Below are 6,913 nucleotides of genomic sequence, written 5' to 3'. Positions count from 1 at the left end.
AGAGGGCAGTGTCACTGGCCCTCATATGTGGGATCCGAACCGGGGCCCTCTGGCATCCCAAGCGAGTTCTTAACCATCGCGCCACTCGGCCGGCCCTGTAAATGTTTTTTAAAAATAATTTTGGTTTCCAGTTGTGCATTGCTCATGTATAGAAATTCAATTGTTTTTTGTATGTTGATCTTGTATATTGCTGCCTTCCTAAACTCACTTATTAGTCCTAAGAGGTTTTTGTCTTGTTTCATTTTGTAGAATACTTGGGATATCCTGTGTAGACAATCATGTTTTCTTCAAATAGGGTGATTTTCATTTCTTCTTTTCCAATCTGAATACCTTTTATTTCTTATCCTTTCCTTATTATACTGGCTAAGATTTCCAGCATGTTGTTGAATAGGAGTGATGAGAGTGGAAATTGTTGCCTCATTCATGATCTTTGGAGGAAAGCATTCAGTCTTTCAATATCTAATATGATGCTAGCTGTAGGTTTTCTTGTAGATATGCTTTACCAAGCTCAGGAAATTTCCTTCTAGTCCTAGTTTGCTGAGAGTTTTTATCATGAATGGATGTTGTATTCTGTCAAAAGCTTCTTCTGCATCAATTGACATGATATGTGATTTTCTTCTTTAGACTGTTAATATGGAGGATTACATTGATTGATTTTTGAAGATTGAAGTAGACTTGCATTTCTGGAATAAACCTCTTGTGGTTGTGGTGTATTATTCTTCTTATATATTGCTAAATTCAACTTGAAAATATTTTATTGTGGCTTTTTACATTTATGTTCAGGACAATCCTAACAATCCTAAATGTTTATGAACCTAGTAACAGAGCCACAAAATATATGAAGCTAAAACTGATAGAACTGAAAGAAGAAATAGACAAATCCAAAATTATAGTCTGAGATGTCAACATCTCTTTCTCAATAATTGATAGAACATGTAATCAGAAAATCAGCAAGTATGCAATACACATCTGAAAGATACAAACTACCAAGGCTCACTTAAGAAGAAATAGATAACCTGAATAACTCCTTATCTATTAAAGAAAATGAAATTTTAGTGAAAAACCATTACTACAAAGAAAACTCAAAGCCCAGATGGCATCACTGGAGAATTCTACCAAATATTTAAGGCATAAATAATACCAATTCTACACAAAAATCTTCCAGAATATTGAAGAGGAAAGAATACTTTCCTATTCATTCTACAAGGCCAGAATTTCCTTGATTTCAAAACAGATAAAGACATTAATAGAAAAGGAAACTACACATCAATATCCCTCATAAATAGAGATGCAAAAATTCTGAACAAGATTTTAACAAATTAAATCGAACATGATGTTAAAAAGATAATACATCATGACTGAATAGAATTTATCTCAGTAATGCAGGGCTGGTTTAATATTTGAAAATTAATTAATGAAATTCACTAATTAACAAAATATAAATGAAAAAACCCCATATGATTGTCTTAATAGATGCAGAATGTTGAATGCTTTTGCGCTAAGATCAGAAACGCCCACTCTCAACACTTGTACTCAATATTGTACTCAAGGTTCTAGGTAGTGTAATCAGGCAAGATAAAGAAATAAAATGCATCCAGGTTGGAAATGAAGAAGTAAAACTGTCTATTCACAGATGACATGATAATTTTCATATAAAGTGTGATGAATTACCTGAATAATAATGTTCAACTTTATTATTTATTAAAAATGCAAATTCAGATACTGGTGTGGTATCATTTTCTCCCATAAAAATAGCAGAAAATTAATTAATGTTATACCTGACAATCGCAAGGGTAAAAGAAAACGGGCCTGGGCCGGCTGATGGCTCAATTGATTAACAGCTCTCTCAAGGGTGTGAGCTCTGAGCAATAGGATTGCTGGTTCAATTCCCAGCTTGAGCTGAGCTGCCAACAGGTGGCTCAGCCAAAAAAAAAACAACAACAACACAGGCCTTCTTGTACACAAGCTGGAGTGTAAAATGGTTCCTCATAGCTTAGTATCATCTAACAATATACATGAAAAACCTTAAGCCCCCACATTCCTTTCACCCAGCAATGCAATTTCCAGGAATACATCCTAAGGAAATATGAGAAAAGTGTGCTACAGTGCAAGTGAAAGATGCTCATTTCAATTTTACTTATAATAGTAAAAAGACCATGAACAATCAACACAAACACACTCATAGACACAAATATGTCTCTAACACAAACAAATAATCATGCCATAGTGTTCTACAGCTTTTTCGGTATGATTTAACCTTAATTAATGAACATCAGTCTAATAAACATATGTTAATTTAACTAATTTTTCAATGGCTGCAAAACTTCCATTGTCTACTTTTACTGCAACTCATGTGAGCAAGCACATTACTGAACACACTGGCACTATTGAGTTTTCACTTTTGCAACTATTGTGTATATACTGCAGTCTACTTGGATGAATATACCTTTAGGATGAATCTCAAAAGGGAGATTGCTGGGAAAGCATGCTTAGTGCATTACTAACTGAGAGATACTGAGAGTATTAGAAGTTTCTCTTGAACCTCTAACCCTGCCCCCTCTTTCATCTAAAGGAGTGGTAATGGTTTGCACAAACTACTGGGGTTCAACACAGACACCCCTCACACACCCCAGCTGTGCCCTCTATTGCTCTCTCTTTCCAAATCTGGCTGTTGGGATTTCCCCCAATTGTGGTGAGAATGGTGGCTGTGGGCAGTAACTCTCCCAGGTCTGGCTCATCCCCAGATTCACAGTGGCAGAACCCCAGGCCAGAAGGCCATACAGGGAAGAACAGAGAGCTCCCCACCACCTTTGCCTCCCTCTGGAGCATACACCAGTAGTCAGCATGTGACCTGAAATCCTTCGGTCCTCCAGGTATTGGAAATGGGCTGGGTCATCACCCTACCCAATGCATAGCCACAGCTGCCACCTCACCACAGCTTCACCATGGCCTCGTGCCTGCACATCCTGCTTACAGCTGGCCCAGGTGGCATTTACCACATTTCTCCCATTGGGTGTCTGGACAGCCTGCACAGAGCTCAACTTTGGCCCACGCACCACCTGGGACTTGGCCTGGGGTGCGACCCTGACACCTGCTTCACTCCAGACTGGGCACAGTTGCCAGTCTCCACTCTTGATTATCACCTCTGACCATGGCAAATGGGTGAACAAAGGGTCTTTTTTTCCTCTGCCATGGTGAAGGAGGGGAGGGGAGGGGTAGGAAGGGGAGGAGGGGCAGGAGGAGCTTGTGGCTCCCCTCAGTGGTCCGGTAACAACACTATTACTGCTAGGTGTTAATTCTACGCAGAATTAGGTGACCTTATGTTGGGAATTAAATAATAATGACAAGACAAAGGGCCGGGCCGAGTGGCTCAGTTGGTTAGGAGCTCGCTTAAGAGTGTGAGCTCTGAGCAACAGCGGTTCGATTCCCGGCTCAAGATGAGCAGCCACTGAGCTGCCAACAGGTGGCAGGATGGCTCAGCTTAAAAATAAAGAAAGAAAAAAAAATGACAAGGCAGTGGGACCGGCTAATTTTTAGTGGCTGAATTATTTGAAAGGGACAGATATTACTTGTGCCATAAAACAAATAAAATAAAATGATATCTACAATCATCACAATGATACAAGCAAAGGCTTGGGAGTACCTGATTGTCCTTGGTCAGAGTGCTAACTCTGCACTCATGCTGCCTGAGGATGAGGTTACCTGGGAAGGCTTGTGGCTCAGGGAAAGCAGGGGGTTCTTTTTCATTTCAGATGCCAAGCTCTCACACAGAAAGGACTCCATCTTCCCTCTAACGTCTTCACAACATCCGGGAGAAGTTTGATCCTATTCAGAGAACTGCTAATAGACAAAGCACCAAGATCAGAGAGACAGGCAGTATATAGCATTTCCAAGAGATCACAGGAAATGATTAAGAGTCAGTGAAAGCGGTTTACCTGAGGACAAATATATTAATACTGATTAAAAGTGTGTGGGAACTCTGTCTCAATAAATCTTTATTTAATACACATGAAGGTTTGAGTTGTAGGAGCAGCTTCTAATAAGGTATTAAAAATGGTTATCTGATTGGCAAGATTAAGGGAGAATTACATATTCTTTATACGTGGCTCTAAATTGACTCTAGTTTGTCTACACGAGAGAGAGAAGGAGGAATGTGGCAATTCTACTCCTGACACGCGATCTTTCTAACTCTCAAATATGTGCTCTCTAAAGGTTACCTGCAGGGTCTGGGACAGGTCCTGGACATAGAAGGACAGAAAGGGGTTTTATTTTTTGGAGCGGGGGGAGGGTTAGAAAACAGTGGGGGCAAACTCCTTTCTGTCCTACAGGTACCCACTTACTTTTCTTTGCCCTAAGCAGGAGCAGTGTGCTGCTGTCCTCCCCCTTCCTTCCCCTCACCCACCCCTTCCCTGAGACTCAACTGGTAGGTACTCAGATCAGCCCTCTAAGGAGTTCAAGTGTGCGTGAGTGTGAGGGAAGAGGCAGCAGGCTTTGTGCAGGTCAGGGCTGTGCGATCTGTGGCTCCTGAGGAGGAGGGTCCTCGAGGTTGTGTCTTTCTCCTTACAGGCATCACGGGCATCATTGCCCCTGTAGTGGCAGGGTCAGGACAAGGGTGAATGGTGGGCCACAGTGTGGAGGGGTCAGATGGGGATGGGGCAAGTCTTGGGGGTGTTGCTGGAGGTATCTGAGTCTTGGAGGCACCTGGAACTGCTGACAGCACAAAATCAGTGGTAGTAGAGAGCCAGGCGAGACTATTAATATTGTAATATGTAATATTAATATTACAAAATCTATTCATACTGGAGAATCCAGTCCTGAAACTAAATCTTTTTTAGTAAAGTTGTACGTTTTTTATTATATACTTGAAGGTCTCCTTTCTGCCATATTGGCTGTGAGAGAAACAAATGGGTTTGCAGAGAGCAAATCACATAAAATACAATGTGATTGGAAAACAGGCAGTTATTATTAATTCAATACTTATTTTTGAAATCTCACCAAATGTGAAAAAGAGTTTATAATCAACAGTTGGCTAGGGAAATAGTCCAGTATAATTATTTTTTATTACATTCTCCAGTTCATGATTTTGTACGTTCAGTGTGAAATGAGTACACGAATAAGATCAAGATCTAGAGGAAGGGGAGATGGTCAAGAGTCTCCCAATCCGGTTGAATGTGTGGTTGTGAGTGCTTTACTCCCATTGGAAGAAATTAATTTTTTCTGAAAAAAATTTTTTCTGGGAAAATTTGTTGAAACAATACAGGTCTTTTCCATGAAGAATGTCCTTTCTAAAAACAGGTGAAAACCGAATCCCATGAATGAGACATTGAGCATGGAGAATTATTCTGGTGTTGCCTGGATATAAGTATATTGATATGAGCCTGTGGTTCATCCCTATGATTTCCCTGTTGTGCTTATTAATAAATAACACACAGCCCAGAAAAGATAAAATGGTTTCCAGAATCATTGGTCCTTGAATATAACTCCTTTCTTAGAGTATTATATATATATATATATATATATATATATATATATATATATATATATATATACTTTATGGATAACTTTATTAAGAGTACTTACAGAGAAGTGTATAGGAAAAGCGTTTATATTTGTGATTTGTTTCTCCATGTAATATGTGTATTTGTGCCTTNTGTATTGCCCTCCCACCCCCGCCCCCCCTTTTTAAATTAAAGTTTATTGAGGAAACAATGGTTAGTAAAGTTACATAGATTTCAGGTGTACAATTCTGTAATACATCATCTGTATATCACGTTGTGTATTCACCACCTAGAGTCAGTTCTCCTTCCATCACCATATATTTGATCCCGTTTAGATGACTGGATAAAGAAGATGTGGTGTATATGCACAATGAAATACTATTCTGCCATAAGAAAAGATGAAATAGTGCCATTTGCGACAACATGGATGGATCTTGAGATTATAATGCTAAGCGAAATAAGTCAGACAGAAAAAGTTGAGAACCATATGATTTCACTGATAAGTGGGATATAAAACTGAAGGCAGCAAAGGAACGAGAGAAACAAACAAACAAACAAACAAAAACTCATAGACATAGACAATAATTTAGTAGTTACCAGAGGGTACTGTAGAGATCTTAACATACATCCACAAATCTTTTATATTATTTTCTTCCAGGAGGTGGAACTTAACTCGTCTCCCCTTGGGTATGGGCTGGACTTAGTGATGCACTTCTCACAAAGAGAGTATGGAAAGGGGAAAATACTAATTTTATAGTGGAGAAATCCGACAGACACCACCTTAACCAAGTGATTAGGTTAACATGACCAGTAATAATAAGTCATATTTATATCATGTACCTTCTGATATGAGGTGATGAGAAGGACATTTCATCTGAATGGTATTCTTCCTAAAGAGCCATCATCCTAGTCCAATCATGAGAAAATATCAAACCCAAAATGAGGGACAGTCTAAAAATGACCTGACAAGTACTCTTCAAAACCAGGTAGTGTGATTCCTCTAACTCCTTGTTTTTTTTTCAAAATTGCTTTAGCTATTCCAATTTTTTTGCCCTTCCCTTATAAATTTTAGAACCAGCTTACCTCTACATACAAAAAATCCTGCTAGGGTTTTGATCAGTATTGTGCTAAATCTATGTATCAATTTGGATGTAGTTGACATCTTTACTATGTTGGGTTTTCAAATCCATGAACACAGTATATATTTCCATTAATTTAGGTCTTCTTGGATCAGTGTTTTGTAGTTTTTAACATATAGATCCTGTACATATTTTGTGAAATTTATATCTAGGTATGGCACTGTTTTGAGTGATTGTAAATGTTTTTTTTTTTAAAGATTTTTATTGGGTAATTGGGGGGATGGGAACAGTGATGGGGAATTGGGGGAAGGGGAACAGACAAGTTGCTGTCGTTTT

The 6,913-nt window shown here is 38.9% G+C and overlaps 1 pseudogene; it reads left to right on the top strand.

Annotated features, from left to right (window-relative positions):
* LOC109376027 (translationally-controlled tumor protein pseudogene) overlaps positions 1-6,913 on the top strand; it is a 62,956-nt pseudogene that overhangs the window by 15,341 nt on the left and 40,702 nt on the right.

Source organism: Hipposideros armiger, unplaced genomic scaffold, assembly GCF_001890085.2.
Source record: "Hipposideros armiger isolate ML-2016 unplaced genomic scaffold, ASM189008v1 scaffold_1032, whole genome shotgun sequence".
Classification (NCBI taxonomy): Eukaryota; Metazoa; Chordata; class Mammalia; order Chiroptera; family Hipposideridae; genus Hipposideros; species Hipposideros armiger.
Note: the sequence above shows the minus strand (reverse complement) of the source record. Positions and strands in the feature narration are given on the sequence as shown.